At 49.3% G+C, this 15412-nt stretch overlaps 1 protein-coding gene across 1 annotated transcript in view; it reads left to right on the forward strand.

Moving 5' to 3' along the window:
• lrfn5a (leucine rich repeat and fibronectin type III domain containing 5a) overlaps positions 1-15412 on the forward strand; it is a 35986-nt gene that overhangs the window by 2441 nt on the left and 18133 nt on the right. The window lies entirely within an intron of this gene.

A 15412-nucleotide genomic window follows, 5' to 3' on the forward strand; every position in this document is an offset into this window, starting at 1 on the left:
GGAAGTCCTGCTGCGCGTGAGAAATCAGCATGTCTGGCCCAGTATCAAAGGCTGCAGCACTGAAACAGCATCATCGCCGGCTTAGCCATGTTAACCCCACCCCGTACCTGTGCACACGGCCGGTTTAAATATCGACCCTTCCCACCCCTCCATTCCCGGCACCGAGCTGGAACTATGGTCAAGTATGAGGCGTTCGCCGTTAGGAATGTTACACGTTTATCAATAATGATGCGTAGTTCAAGATAACGGTTGGTAAATGTGTCAGGTGACATGGCGGGCCACGGAAGACTGTATAGACTGAAACCGTATCCGACACAGCACTAGAGATCGGGTGACGCCGGCCTGCTGAGCTCGTGTAACTCAAGCCCTCAGTGTTTCCTCTGACTGAAACGTCGGTTTGCCGTATGTTTTCTTTGTCCTCCATGTTCTGTGTTCGATGCGTTATCCGTGTTTTGGGTATCAGGGCCTCAGATCTGTCTGCTAAGCAGGCGAGGCTTCACCCTGAGTGCGTCTACAACGCTTTCAGGACCATGGAGAGCGCCTCATGAGGTCTGATTAAAGACTACTGAAAACTTTTAGAACGGTCTGATCTGTATGTAAGACATGGAAAACGTTGCGTGTGTCCAAGGTAGGAAGTTTGTCATCTCACCGAGAAGTCTGCATCCTTTCATCTTATTTTCTGCTGAAAAACAGCAGCGTTCAGAGGAGTGGATCAATTCATCGTCACGGACAGCTCACTCAACACTACTGGCTGCACTCTCCATTCTCGGATAATAGACTGGCTTTCAAATGACATTTGATAAACAGATGGGTGGTGCATTCTGCTTTAGTTCGAAGTTCCGAGCCAATATATGTGGTTTATCAAATGAAATGGACAAACCACTTCCACAAGAATAAGGCACTGTGTTAACTGGACTGTCTCCACAATATCTCCAGCATCATACTATCGACAGGAACGCCCCAAATCCTCCAAAAGAGAGTAAAGCCGATTGAATCTTAAATATTACAAATCTATGGTGGGCCGTGTGTGTTGGCCCAGTGTGTGCTCAGCGTGCTAGTGTCTATTATCATTGGGCTAATAGAGCAGTGCTGAGAGACTAATGAGTTCATTGAATTAGGAGGTTGAAAAGGAAGTTATTAAGTGCATATTGAGAGGAAGATCTTATTGTGCAGGATAGGGGTGTGTGAAGGATTAGGTCGCACTGCACAATGCAGAAGCCTGACTCTGTTTGGATAGAAAAGCTTCTTCAAAAGCCTTTTTCTCATTGCCTGTTCTGAATCCAAACAGTGAGGTCAGGAGGATACATGCATAAAGATATGAAAGAAAGCCCTGGTCAACTGATAGCGTACTTGAGCTGCTAGTCAGATCGTTCAATTAGTCATTATCTCAAGTAGAGCCACATCACAAAGCTAGTTCTACGGCCAACCGTTCAGTCCTTACTCCTTACTCCTTACTCCTCCGTTCTTAATCCCTTTTTTTTGTTTTTGTGTTTGCCCGTTTTACAACTCTCATGGGTTTTTAATTGTAGGCGTGCAATCAGTCTTGTTCCGTCTGAGGAGGGAGTGTGTTGGTGTCTGGTCGTTGTGTTCCTGTACCACTGCCTCGCTCGTCATCGTCACACGCTCTCCGCCTAATTCCGAGACCAGCTTGCTGATTTGTGACGAGAGTGATCTCATCCCCTGGGCTGGGAATGGCCAGTGATGTGGGCTCATGACACGCTCGGTATGATAGGCCCCGGCCTCATCGATGTTTCTTTACAGGCACTGTTGGTAAATCGTCTGGACTTCTTTGAGCCAAAAAGACTGAGGGTGGAAAAGTTTAACCCACCGCTAAATCCTCCTCATCTTGTTAGTGTGGATCTGGGTGGACTCACCTCATGACGGCTGAGGGGTTCAGCATGTGCAGTACAGAATGTTAAGGTACACTGTAGCATGTGTCTTGGTGTGATTGTATGTCTTTGTGCACATGCTATTCTTGGTATTGGTATTCTTGTTTGTGAATGTGAGTGCGCCTTTGGTTGCCCTCTAGGTGTGTGGGCGTGTGTCTTTTTTAATGTGTTCTTTGTGTGTGTGTTCCTCTATGTGCCCTGTGTGTATATGTGTGTTCCTCTATGTTCCCTGTGTGTGTGTGTGTGTGTGGGAGTGACTTTGAGAGCTGTTTGTCTGTGATAATGAGCTGTCAGAGTGTCTGCGGTGTCTATGTGTGTTCTCCCCATCCCCTGCTGATCCAAACAGGAGACAAGTCACAGCAGAGCACACACACACACAAATAGTGTCTGTGACAGTCAGGCCAGCAAGGCTGACCCAGTGACGCATCCTGAACACGAGACAATGAAAGAACGAATGGCTTAGCACTTTGGTCGAATAGGTGATCAAACGATCAATTCAGGTACAGATTTTTTTACAGATAGTATTCATATTATGTTTTGAATAGATATGGCAAGAGATCTGGTTCGGAACTATTTATATTCATTAGCCCATTTGGATATGTAGAGGACCCATTAGTAGAAAGGATTGTCACATCTCTGCTTCTTAGGGCTAGAGTGCTACAGGGTTACAGAGTGGATCATCTGACTCCTGCCTCTAAAATATTCATCCCTATTGATGGGGAGAGCTCCAGAGGAAATGAAAGTAATTTGATGTTGCAGATGATTTGCTGCTCTGGAGAGGGAAATGGTGGGATTTTGCATGTGAATGTTTAAATGTCAACTTGTGTTTTTCTCTGGTGGTTTGCATTCGTGTAATCTGGACATGGTACACGAATGCATGGTCTCCAGGTCCGGGGATGAATGATGGACCTGGAGCCTGAGGTTTTGCAGAGACCTCTAGAGACCAGTCAGACTGAAGCACTACATCAAACTCTCCAGTCCTCTCGTCTCCTTTGGCTTGCAGCAACAACCAGGCAACAGGAGATGGCTCAACCCAAAGGCAAACTGTCTGGAAGCAGCAATAAATATGTCTACTTCTGTTTGTTGATGATATCGTATGTTATAATCTGGAGGACATGACTCTATTTTTGCCACTTTTTCCACAAGTTCCTTCCATTAAGTGTTGTGTACTGGAAAGCAATATTCCTGTTTTCTTATAAAGGAAAACACCTTATATCTATAACATCTACAATTTCCCAAAAGATGGACTGTTAGGCTCTGGCTGAAGCTACAGTATTAGTATAGAGATCAATATCTTAAAGAACGCCTCTTCGTGGCCTACTCAATCATACATCCTGCCTTTGTGTGGTGTACCTAATCATGGTTGCCAACTAAGCAACTTAGTCAACAGGCCTAATGACTTTTCAGACCCCGCTAGCAACAAAATTCTTCCAAAGTGACTCGGGATGTATCCAGCTCCATTTTTCAGACTGAAAAGCGACCTATTCAGACTTCTGAACCCTGTGAGATTTGCTGCATCTGCTGTTATTATGAGCCCCCGACACTCTAGGTGAGGAAGGCTGTAGAGAAACTACCTGCACCAGAAAGAAAGTAGAAGGGAAGAGGCAGTCTTCATTTTATAGCTTGGCCTTCATCTGGTTATATAGAAATAAAATGATGATGATGATGATGTAGTATCTTCTAGATACAAATCAAGCAGCCGATTCCTACCTTCCCTGCAAAAACATTTGGTAGCTGTCATGACGAGCCATTCATTCTGTCTCAGCCTGAAGTGAGTCACCACTTCTCTGGGTTGACTTTGTACCAGACCATGGTCTCACAGGTCCTGGTATTCAGATATGTTCAGTGGAGTTTAGAGTTTCAACATACCTTCTTCCCCTAGATCTGTGCAGCCAGGCTAATGGCTGATGTGATGAGCTGCAGTCAGCAGTTGTGCTGTTGGTATTGTGTGTGTGTGTGTTGGGCAGCCTACCAGAAGGAGAGGGTGGGGTGAAGATGAAGCAACAGCAGGAGAGGGAAACTGTGTTAGGTCATCAAATATGCACATCTCCTTGTCCTGAAGACCAGCACAATGACATCATTACATGAGCAGGAACATACTGATCTGACAATAGTTATTATATATCATTCTTAGGAAGAACGTAAAGGCATTGGTCTTTTACATTGTTTGTCTACATTGACTGGAAATGTCTGGCAGTGTTCCTGTATCTAATGTATGTGTAGATGTTTGAAGAGTCGGAATCACTAACTACTCAAAGGTAATTTTCAGTTTGTGTTGTCATGGTGACTTTTGTTGAGGAATGACTAGATTGGCCTTGCGATTATAGTTCTTATTATTTGATATGGTTTCGAGATTAATTAGCTCATGCAGTAATTATAACCCTGTTTATTCAATATATCATCTGAGTAAATCCTTCAGAGGTTGGATCAGAAGGATGTAACCTGGATAGGAATGTGTAGACTGCTGCCTTTGTGTGAAAGAGCACTCTCTGCAGGTCTCAGCTCTGTGATTTATCGAGTCATGTTGAAGAAGTAGAGCAAAGGCACATGCGTTAAGGAATGTGCCTGTCTGGTCTCGTGAACTGGTAAGATCTTCTGAGTTAGGGGAGAGAAAGAGGAGGACCAGATTACCTGGTTTCCAACCCTGAGTATAGCGGGTCCTTGTTAAGACCCAGCTAAGGCTTGTTTCATGACATGAGAAGGACTGTGACCCTAAGCTCTTTGCAAAACTCTGCTCTTGCCTACAAGCTTGTTTTGAATTCAATCCAGCCTCAGAACTCTTAGTCACTTGTTATTTAATAGTATCTAGAAACGACTCAGAGAACCAGGAAAGCAGATTGACATCAACTCCTTGCAGAGCCAGTCCAGGGCTGCAGGGGGTGAACAGCTGCTAGTTTAAAGACCTGTAGAAACCTATCTATGACTGCTGGTAGGAACCAGGATAGGGCATGTCTGGGAGGATGGAGGTGAGGCCTCGTAGGAACCAGGACAGGGTATGTCTGCGAGGATGGAGGTGAGGCCTCGTAGGAACCAGGACAGGGTATGTCTGGGAGGATGGAGGTGAGGCCTCGTAGGAACCAGGACAGGGTATGTCTGGGAGGATGGAGGTGAGGCCTCGTAGGAACCAGGACAGGGTATGTCTGGGAGGATGGAGGTGAGGCCTCGTAGGAACCAGGACAGGGTATGTCTGGGAGGACCCCAGGACTATGTACAGGGTAGATCTGACCACATGTGATCTCCCTCCGGAAGACTGATGGGATTACAGAGAGGAGGTAGGGATTTCTCCACCTATCCCTAATCTGCCCGGAGACACACACAAACACGCACACACAAAGACACACACACAAAGACACACACACACGTATCTTTCATTCACGTATTGTTCTGTATGTATGACAGATCTGAAAGCTGAAGACACACACTTATGTGGATTAGCCACCTCCCTCCCTCCCCTCCTCTCCTCCCCTCTTCCCCTCTTCCCCTCCTCCCCTCCTCCCCTCTTCCCCTCTTCCCCTCCTCTCCTCCCCTCTTCCCCTCTTCCCCTCCCCTCTTCCCCTCTTCCCCTCTTCCCCTCCTCTCCTCCCCTCTTCCCCTCTTCTCCTCCCCTCCTCTCCTCCTCTCTTCCCCCCTTCCCCTCCTCCCCTCTTCCCCTCCTCCCCTCTTCCCCTCTTCCCTTCCCCTCCTCTCCTCCCCTCTTCCCCTCATCCCCTCTTCCCTTCCCCTCCTCTCCTCCCCTCTTCCCCTCTTCCCCTCTTCCCCTCCCCTCCTCCCCTCTTCCCCTCTTCCCCTCCTCCCCTCCTCTCCTCCCCTCTTCCCCTCTTCCCCTCTTCCCCTCTTCCCCTCCTCTCCTCCCCTCTTCCCCTCCCCTCTTCCCCTCTTCCCCTCCTCCCCTCTTCCCCTCCTCTCCTTCCCTCTTCCCCTCTTCCCCTCTTCCCCTCCCCTCCTCTCCTCCTCTCTTCCCCTCTTCCCCTCCTCTCCTCCCCTCTTCCCCTCTTCCCCTCTTCCCCTCCCCTCCTCTCCTCCTCTCTTCCCCTCTTCCCCTCCTCTCCTCCCCTCATCCCCTCTTCCCTTCCCCTCCTCTCCTCCCCTCTTTCCCTCTTCCCCTCTTCCCCTCCTCTCCCACAGGACCAAGCTTGTGAATAACAACGTGTTCCTTCTTCTCTCTAGTCATCATAGAGGGCAGGGTGGGGCAGTTTCATTCGCTCTCTTCCTCACCGGGGAGGGCTCAGCCCTGAGTGGGGCCTGCTGCACACTGCTCAGCTCAGAATACAAATAGAGCGGGGGCAACATTCTCCTCTCATTTCAAACTGATTCATCAAACGCACATACAGTGCCGACTATTTATAGACGCCTCTCTCTAGGCTCTGCTGCTCTGGGAGGAAACAGAGGGGAGGAGGAGGCTGAGGTCGTTTTCGAGAGAGCGGACTGAGAACAACCACTTTCTCCGTGGTGGAATCTGATCTGGTCACCCTCGTCCTGCCTCTCGTGAACTGTGTCTAGGCCGGTTCTTCTGAAACGACTCCCCTCTCTCTCTCCCCACTGGCCGAGCCTCGGGCTCTGCTCCTCGGGATGGCTGTTTTCTCCCGGGTGAAAGTCAAGACAAACACACGACAGAGGAGAACAAAGAGGCAGTCGGAAGATGAGGGATGAATAATTGAACGAGCCCACCGTCTCCTGAGAGCCGCCATGCTAATTCAGCAGTGCTGCTGAGCTAGCGTGCTAGCGAGAGGTGGGGCTGCATTAGCAATAGGAGGAGGTGCCCGGCGGAGCTCTGAGGAGATCTCCTGAGCTGGGATGAAAGGATGGTCGGTCTCCTGTATTGGTTCAGTCAAACTGCCTGCAGACTCTCACATGCCTATGTATGACTGTCATTGTTACAGAGCATAACTCCGAATGAGGCTTTTATCAAAGTTAATGTTGCTGTGTTTTCTTAAGCTACTAAACTGTGTAAGTCCCTCAGTGAGGGAGGAAAAGGAAGAGGGTGGGACAAATAGATAGATGAGAGAGAAAGAGGGAGAGAGGGAAATAAGGAGAGGGAGAGAAAATGGGTCAGAGGAACCTTTGAAGTTTTATACTTAATTGCATTTTTCTCACAGCTGAACTTCAACCAACCCTGACATGGCAGTGATGGTTAGGAGCCACTGCAGAGTGATGCGTAGCTTCTCTCCACGACTCAAGAGCACTCATTTTCTTGGGTCCAGAAAATAGGTCCAATGGTACAGCCAGCAAAGCTCTCCCCCCCCCCCCCTCCACCCCCCTCCTCTTCAACAATGCACCAGTGCAGTTCATTCATTAGCAGGCATTAACAGCTACAAGATGCTGTCACCTGATAATATTCTGAACAGCTGGTCATCCGAGCTGGATGCGAGGCAGGGAGGCAGGAGGGACAGCCTGCAGGAGGGACAGCCTGTCGCTGGTCGTGTGTCCGTCAGACCTCTCCACAAGCCCAGGGACAGACAGGCAGCCGTCCTGCCAAACACTCCACGCACTGGTAGGAGCCAGGGTGGAGGAGGAGGAGGGGGACCGTTGGGTAAAAAAAAGAGGAAAGGGGAAAGACAAAGATGGGAAGATTAAAGAGGGAAAGAGAGAGAGAGAGATAGACGGGCGAGAGACGGGAGAGAGAGAGGTGAGATGGAGGACAGCGATACAGGGACAGAAGGAGCCAAAGCGGGCGGAAGAGAAAACAGGAATAGCAATCAAGCCAAGAGCAGTTTGATGGTATCTCGATAGAGTAGCAAACTGGCTAGCAGATGCTGTTGTTAATGCCCATTCACCAACAGGCCCCTCCTCTCCAGGATAATGATGTTTGCCTGCTGGTTCCTGAGCGTCGTGGCCGACTGTGACGTCTCCTCTTACCGCCTCCTCCCAAACGAGGGAACAGCGTGAGCATAAACGCTCCCCAAGACAATCACGTTGCGGCGGAACGCAAACATGGAAATATTTACACGTGTAATGACTGCAGCTAAACAGTGCTAACTCTGTGAAGCACTTGGCCCAGTATGGCGCCCGGCTGAAAAGAAGGTTTGATGGATGTGTGTGTGTGCCCGTGTGCGCGCGCGCGCGCGTGTGTGTCTGAGAAAGAGAGCGAGAGCGAGAGCGAGAGAAAGAGAGAGTGACAAAGAGCTGGCAGACTGCAGCTTCCGAGCCATTACAGTGTATTAGGCTGGCTTTGGTATGCCTGATCCCTGAGCGCTTACTCACACACAGACACACATACACACACACACACACACACACACACACACACACAAATACATCGTTCAGACTCTTCAGTGCTGGCAACGCCTTCTCTGTTGTCTCCCAATAACATGCTAATTATCTCTCTCTCAGGACTGCACAAACAAACAAAACCAATCAACACAAATATGCGCACTTCTCCATAGCTGGTGGTGAATGTGCTGTGATGGGCTTGGAGACTCTAACTCTACTGATTGAGTTGTGGAGTACAGAGAGTGAAATCCAAACCACCCCCAGCTCAGAACTGTTCCTTTTATTACTTTTTGTGTTTATATAGGTCAACGTTGATGAAATGGACCTTCAAAGTCCCCTTAATGAAAGGTTTTGATGTTTCTGTGCCAGGTTTTTCTGCAAGTCAAAGATGGTACCGATGGAAACAGAGTTGTTCTGACAAGACTGTATGACAAATGACTAATATGTGTCCTGTATGTTTGGGTAAATGTCAGCCCAAGGTAAATGACTAACCCGGCCTTTTGTGTGTGTGTGTGTGTGTCAGAGGTAAGACAGAACTATCAACTCCATAATAACCCAGTAACGAGGATCTGCATGTGCAGGATAAGCACAGAGCACATCACTCTTTCCTCTCATCTCTCTATTCTCCTTTCATCCCTCCATCCCAAGCCATTCTCTGTGGACTGCCTGACCTTCAGGAGGGTATCATTAGGATGCAGCCGTTTTATTGATCAAGTTGTTTGTGTGTGTGTGTGTGTGTGTGCGTAAGGGGGAGTTTCTGGGAAATTCTACCCTCTAAAGGAACGTGTTTTGGAAGTAAAAGGAGGATGAGCAGACTGGCAGATGAGCTTGGGACTGCGTGTGTGTGTGTTACTGTGTTTTGGGTTTGCTCCTCCATGCGTGTGTGTGTGTGCGGTGACTCGAGAGGAGAGCAGTTGCGACGTGTGGCATGCTGGGCTGGAGGCGGCGTGACAGGATGTGTGTGTGGAGGGAGTGGATGGTAACCGTGGCCAACCGTGGAAACACGCCAGAACTAGTGAGAAACCTTTTAGCACATCTCACAACGCCAGGTCTGGGGTAGGGCTGTGAAACGCAAGGACGAAGCAACCCTCATCTGAGGATCACGCACACATGCCCACACACACAAGTCCATGTGCCCTCACATGTGCACACACACGCCCACTCGCACCTACACGTGCACAAGCACACTCTTACACACACACGCGCACACAACCACGCACACCTACACACACACACACATGAAAACACTACTCTTAATTACGTTACCGTTCTTATAACCGTTCTTGAACGGTCCCTTTATTGTTGCGATTTTTGACACAAAACAGATGGAGGAGAGAGGAAACTACTGCAGAGGGAGAGAGCTAGACAGCAGAACCGCCTCAGGGCTCCAACATGCAGAACTGGAACATAGAACCATCGTGTCCTTTCCTACATAGAAACCAAGGTTGACCTTGTGCAACATATGACTAACTAGGCCTTATTCTAACACATACGACCACCTCGGCATTTGTTCTAACACACTGGACAATACAGACCTACTTTCTGAGAGACGATCACATGATTAGACTGCTCCAGATGGCACGGGCTTCTGGTTAGGTGCTGTAGAACGAGGTCTGGAGGAATATCCCGGCTGCCGTCACGTACAGGCACACTGCCGAATTACATTTTTTAGTCATACGCACCACCTTGTTGAGTTATATGTTGTAGTCATGTGCTCTGCAGGATTATTCACAAACACACACACGCTCACACACACACTAGGCACCTACACAGTGCGCCCTAACGTTTTATGGGCCTCACAATCTGGGCTCTTGTGTTTCCGATCATGAACTTCCTGTATTGTTTTCTGCTGGGCAGACGGCGAGGCTCAGTGCGTTGCCGTGGGAATAGGTAAACTGTCATGAAATTTTATGACTTTTCATCCATATTCAGGCGGTGTGAGGCGCCAGCACGCAGCTCGTACATCATCCCTGACCCGAGGCAGCTAAAGACTCTCTCCATATTAATCATCCGCCCCGCTCCCTCTCAAACACGCAGACACACACCTGGCAAACACACACCTGGTAAACACATATCGAAGGACACACACGCCCCACAAAGTAAATGATGATGAAGTCTGCTTTGGGTCTGAATTAAAATCCCTCTCAAAGAGATCCATAGGGGTGTGAAGTCTGTTTGGTTTTGTGATTTTGCATAGCACCTCAGGTTACCATGGATACTGGTGTTGCTCTGAGGAAAAGGTGAGATAAGGGAGCTTAGACACAGCAACACTGCTGCTTACATACTAATACTGATGCTAGCGACATCCAGTTAGCTCCTAGCTGCAACTGCTAGCCACAAACACCAACTGACATTACCTGTCATAAAGGTAGCCTACAGGTACAGGTGTCATACAGGTACAATCAACCTGACGTTAACTGTCAAACCCAAAACAAAACGTGTCACCTTTCCTGTTGTCTTCTTGTTTTTGTCGCCAGGGTAACAAACTGGAGCTTCAGCTGTGAACCGTTCACAGTCCATCACATGCTTGTGTTCCCTGCTGACAACAACATCCAAATCATTCACATCTCCTATCTGCCATGTCACCCAGCACTTTTAAAGTGTGCAACTGGTTGCAGCGTGACCTGATTATAATGGGGCATCTGGCTTACATTGATGAATTATTCATTTTAGTTTAAAATAAGTCTTCAGTTCTGTGAGTTCCTCTGTGTGCCAGAAACAGCCCAGGCTTTGTTAACTGTGTTAGATCCTAGCCCAGGCCCAGACCCAGGCTGCTGGGTGCTGTGCTGGGTGCTGTGCTGCTGGTCAGAGCCCCAGTCCTGGCCTGTGCAGTGCTGCTGGTCAGAGCCCCAGTCCTGGCCTGTGCAGTGCTGCTGGTCAGAGCCCCAGTCCTGGCCTGTGCAGTGCTGCTGGTCAGAGCCCCAGTCCTGGCCTGTGCTGTGCTGCTGGTCAGAGCCCCAGTCCTGGCCTGTGCTGCTGCTACTGTCCCAGATACAGAGAGACCCAGCCCTTTGTACCCGAGCCAAAACAGAGAATATACTGTGGCCTACTTCTCACAGTAATGGGATGAACAACAGACACTGAGCAGAAAGAGGAGATGAGAGAGGAGGGGGGAGAGTAATAGAGAGGAAAGGAAGGGAGAGTAGGTGAGGTGAGGAGAGGAGAGAAGGAGAGAGGGCTGCCTGACGCTTTATACCTCAGTCAGTGGTGACCCGGGGAAATCCCCTACACAAGCGCACACACATGCACTACCCCCCATCCCCATTCAATCACCCCTGACTGCTACAGCTGCTCTATACAGGTTTCACCCCAGCCGGCTCATCAGGACACACACACACACACGTGCTCCACCCCAACAGACACACACACAATCTCAACACGCACACACCACAATCCATCGCTCATCAGGGAAGCGCCGAGGCCATTTACGAGCCTATCTGCTCTCAAGTGTACGCAGGAAACACTGGGCGGATAAGCTTATGGAGGAAACATTACCTCCTGGCTGACAGGCGTCTTAGCCGCACACTTACCGTAGCTGTGTCTAATAACCAGCCAATCTCAGGGCTGGATGGTGGTACTCTGGGCAGGACCTGGGCATGCTCAGATGGATCGGGAGGGAGATGTGGACTGATGGTCCATTAGTCTGTTTATTAATCCTCTAATGTGGAATCAATACAGCCAGTGGAAGCTGCCGGTGGCTGGCGCTGCCGATGCACCTGCTGGAGGGCACAGCTCATGTCAATGCAGACCAGGCCAAGATGGCTGCATGGACCAGGGATCCTAGCATGGACGGAGGTGCTCTCCTTCTGAGGGTGTTCTGGTTGTGTGAGAAGCTGAGGACATGACTTCGGAGCTGGAGAGAGCGGCAACTTTGAGAATGGTGATGTTGTTGCAGACCTCTGACAGACAGGGTGGATAATGACTGTGGCTTTTGTTTGCAATTCAATCATGGGTATAGTCATTAGTTTGGGTCTGGACGTGTGTGTGTGTGCGTGTGTGTGTATGAACATGTGTGTATGTGATACCGGTCTGACCGGTGAAATAGCTCTTTATTCTGCCTTTTTCACCATCTGTTGTTTTCTGTGTTCCCAAAAGTCCTGGCATTCGGAAGAAACCCTCTACATTAGTGTGTGTATGTAAGAGAGAGAGAGAGATACAGAGAAAGGGAACGAGAGAGAGAGAGAGATACAGTGGCATAGAGAGAAAAGGAAAGAGAGAGTGTGTATACACACTGACAAAGCCTCCCCACAAACACAAGCAGACAGATGGCTGTTGTAGACAGTCAGAGATGTTTGGGGTTAATCCCTAAAGTTATCCCCCCCATCCGGCTCTCCTCCTCCCTTCTCCCTTCTTATTTATCTGCCCTATGTCCCTCTACAGCCCCCCCCCCCCCACACACACACACGGACACACACACCTCTTCTCTCTATCCCATTCCAACCAATTTCCCACTTCTCCCCTCTGTCACTGAGAACACATGTCCGAGCACCAAACATCCTTTGCACAAGAGGATTTACAGATTGAATTAAAAACACATAAACAGTCGGGGTGGAGGAATGGAGCGAGGGGTGAGAAGTTCTCCAGTTTGACTGAGAAACCAATGTGTCCATGAGAGACCGATGTGTCCATGAGAAACCGACGACATGGACACCGTCCGCTGGCCCCCCTGCAGACACAGACACTTCAACTTACGCGCGCGCGTGCAAGCACATAAGCACACACACACACGCTGCTTTTTAATACAGTACCACTTAATGTTTCACAGGAGCTCCGCTTGGCAGAACAAACATATTACGTAATCCACCCTCCTCCTCTCCCCTCCTGGTTGACAACTCAGCCTGATCTCACATGTATCAACCCGGTCAGTGTTCAGCCTTTCTCCTCATCATGTCTCTCCCCGTGTCCTGCCTTACCCTGTCTCCCTCCCTACCCTTTCTCCCCCTGTCTCCCCCAGACCAAACTTGCTCTGCCTCTCTCTCTCTGCCTACCCTTAGGATCCCCAGCCTCCTACTGCCTCCACTGCCTCCACTGCCTCGGTCGTCTCCCTACAACCCATGTGGCTTCCTCGCTGCCTCCCTCTGCCTCCCTTGCTGCCTTGATCTCCGTCTCCTCTAGCCTCTCTCCCTGCCTCCCCCTGCCTCTCTCTCAGCTTCCCCCAGACTTCCACTGCCTCTTCCAGCCTCCCCCTGCCTTTCCTAACCTCTGCCAGCCTCACCGTGCCTCTCTCCCTGCCTCCACCTTCTTTCTCCCAGCCTCTCTCCCAGCCTCCCTCTGTCTCTACCTCTGTCTGGCTTATCACTCTCAGTAATGCACTTCTCTGTCGTCTGTTTAGATATGTATTGTGTGCAATGAAATGCAGCGTATAATGGCAGGTTTGATGGAGGGGGCGTGTAAGTGCTGTGTTTGTACCACTTTCATCAGCCCAAAATAATGCTTTGGGTGCTGCACGCCGCAAACAGTAGCATGCCTAACACTGGCAACAGCCATGGCAGTCTAATGCCCATCCTCAACCGTATCTGAAAGGATGAATTTAGTTGGTTTACTTAAATTTTGGTTTGGTTGGTTTACTTAAATGTTTTCTAACACGAGTATTAGACACGTTTCCGTGTCTAATACTCGTGTTAACATACTGCTGTTGGTGTAGGTCAAGCCTGTGCCTCCGTGTTCCTCTGCCTCCGCGTTCCTCTGCCTCCACGTTCCTCTGCCTCCGAGTTACTCTGCCTCCGTGTTCCTCTGCCTCCGCGTTCCTCTGCCTCCGCGTTCCTCTGCCTCCGAGTTACTCTGTCTCTGAGTTCCTCTGCCTCCGTGTTCCTCTGCCTCCGAGTTCCTCTGCCTCCGAGTTCCTCTGCTTCTGTTCCTCTGCCAGTGTCGGACTGACTGCCTCGCTGCATTATTCAGCTGTGTTTCTGTGTGTCTGCTGAGGGGCAGCAGCGCTTATGCTGCTCCCTCCATTATTCAGCGGTCCAACAGACAGACAGATGGACCGAACTTCCTGGCTGACTGGCTGGCTGGCTGTTTTTCCCAAAGGTTTCAGTCACTTCATTCCACATCCAAAGAGGCTGCGTTGTTATGTGAGACATGTTTGCTGTGACAAAGGACATGTGCATCCATCTGGCTGGCTGACTGACTGGCTCTGGCTGGCAATCTGGAGAACTGACTGGCTGTTTTTTCTGAGGGTTCAGTCATCCAACATACTAAGAGACTGTGATTGTGTAGGACGTGTGTGCGGCCGTGTGTTTGAGAGTCAGAAGGCGTGATGATGGTGAGTCCACTGGACGGCTCTGGACACAGCTAGCTTAGCGGGCACACAGGTGACAGCGACATGTGTGAATTCACACTTCACTCCACACAACACGCCACACACTCCCACACGCAGGCAACCCACAGACACATACGCACATGTGCACACACACACACACACACACAGACACGCACACATGGACACACTCATACATACTCCCACACACTGACGTACACATGCACACACACAAAGAGAAACATGCTGACATTAATTGCGAAGCTCCCTAAAGGGTGTTCCTGACTGTCGCATGTGGGAAGAGTTTCCCACAATGCAACAGGAACTGACAGAAGCAGAACTAATATCAGTGGACAGGAGCGTGTGTGTTCAACAGATATGACTTCCCTGCATCCAGGGTACACAATTGTGTTGCCTGCACACAAGCACGCATACAAGTTAATCTGCTCTCTTGCTCATTTTAAAGCCTGCTCATTTGAAAATCTGTTCATTTGAAAGCCTGCTTATTTGTCAACCTGCTCATCTGACAGCCTGATTCAGTCTGTTCATCTGTAGATCTGCATGCAAAATGTTCCTGTTCCAATCAAATTCGTTTTCAGACTACTTACTGATATACCTGTGGATAATGAATAGGTTGATGTCATTGCTGTAGTGATATGCCATTTCATTTTTCACAATTCATGCTTTTGGAAATTATTCAAACATTTGGTGCCTCAGGTTTAACTCTTAACTTTATTACATGCGTTCAATTACTTTGAGTTACAATTAAGTTTTGCTGGCTCTTTAGTTTTGTCCAGTCTTTATTCCAGAGCAGATCTGGTTCTGCAGTCTGGTCTAGTCTTGTTCCAGAACAGATCTGGTTCTGTAGTCTGGTCCAGTCTTGTTCCAGAGCAGATCTGGTTCTGTAGTCTGGTCCAGTCTTGTTCCAGAGCACATCTGGTTCTGCAGTCTGGTCCAGTCTTGTTCCAGAGCAGATCTGGTTCTGCAGTCTGGTCTAGTCTTGTTCCAGAACAGATCTGGTTCTGTAGTCTGGTCCAGTCTTGTTCCAGAGCAGATC

Source organism: Osmerus eperlanus, chromosome 9, assembly GCF_963692335.1.
Source record: "Osmerus eperlanus chromosome 9, fOsmEpe2.1, whole genome shotgun sequence".
NCBI lineage: Eukaryota > Metazoa > Chordata > Actinopteri > Osmeriformes > Osmeridae > Osmerus > Osmerus eperlanus.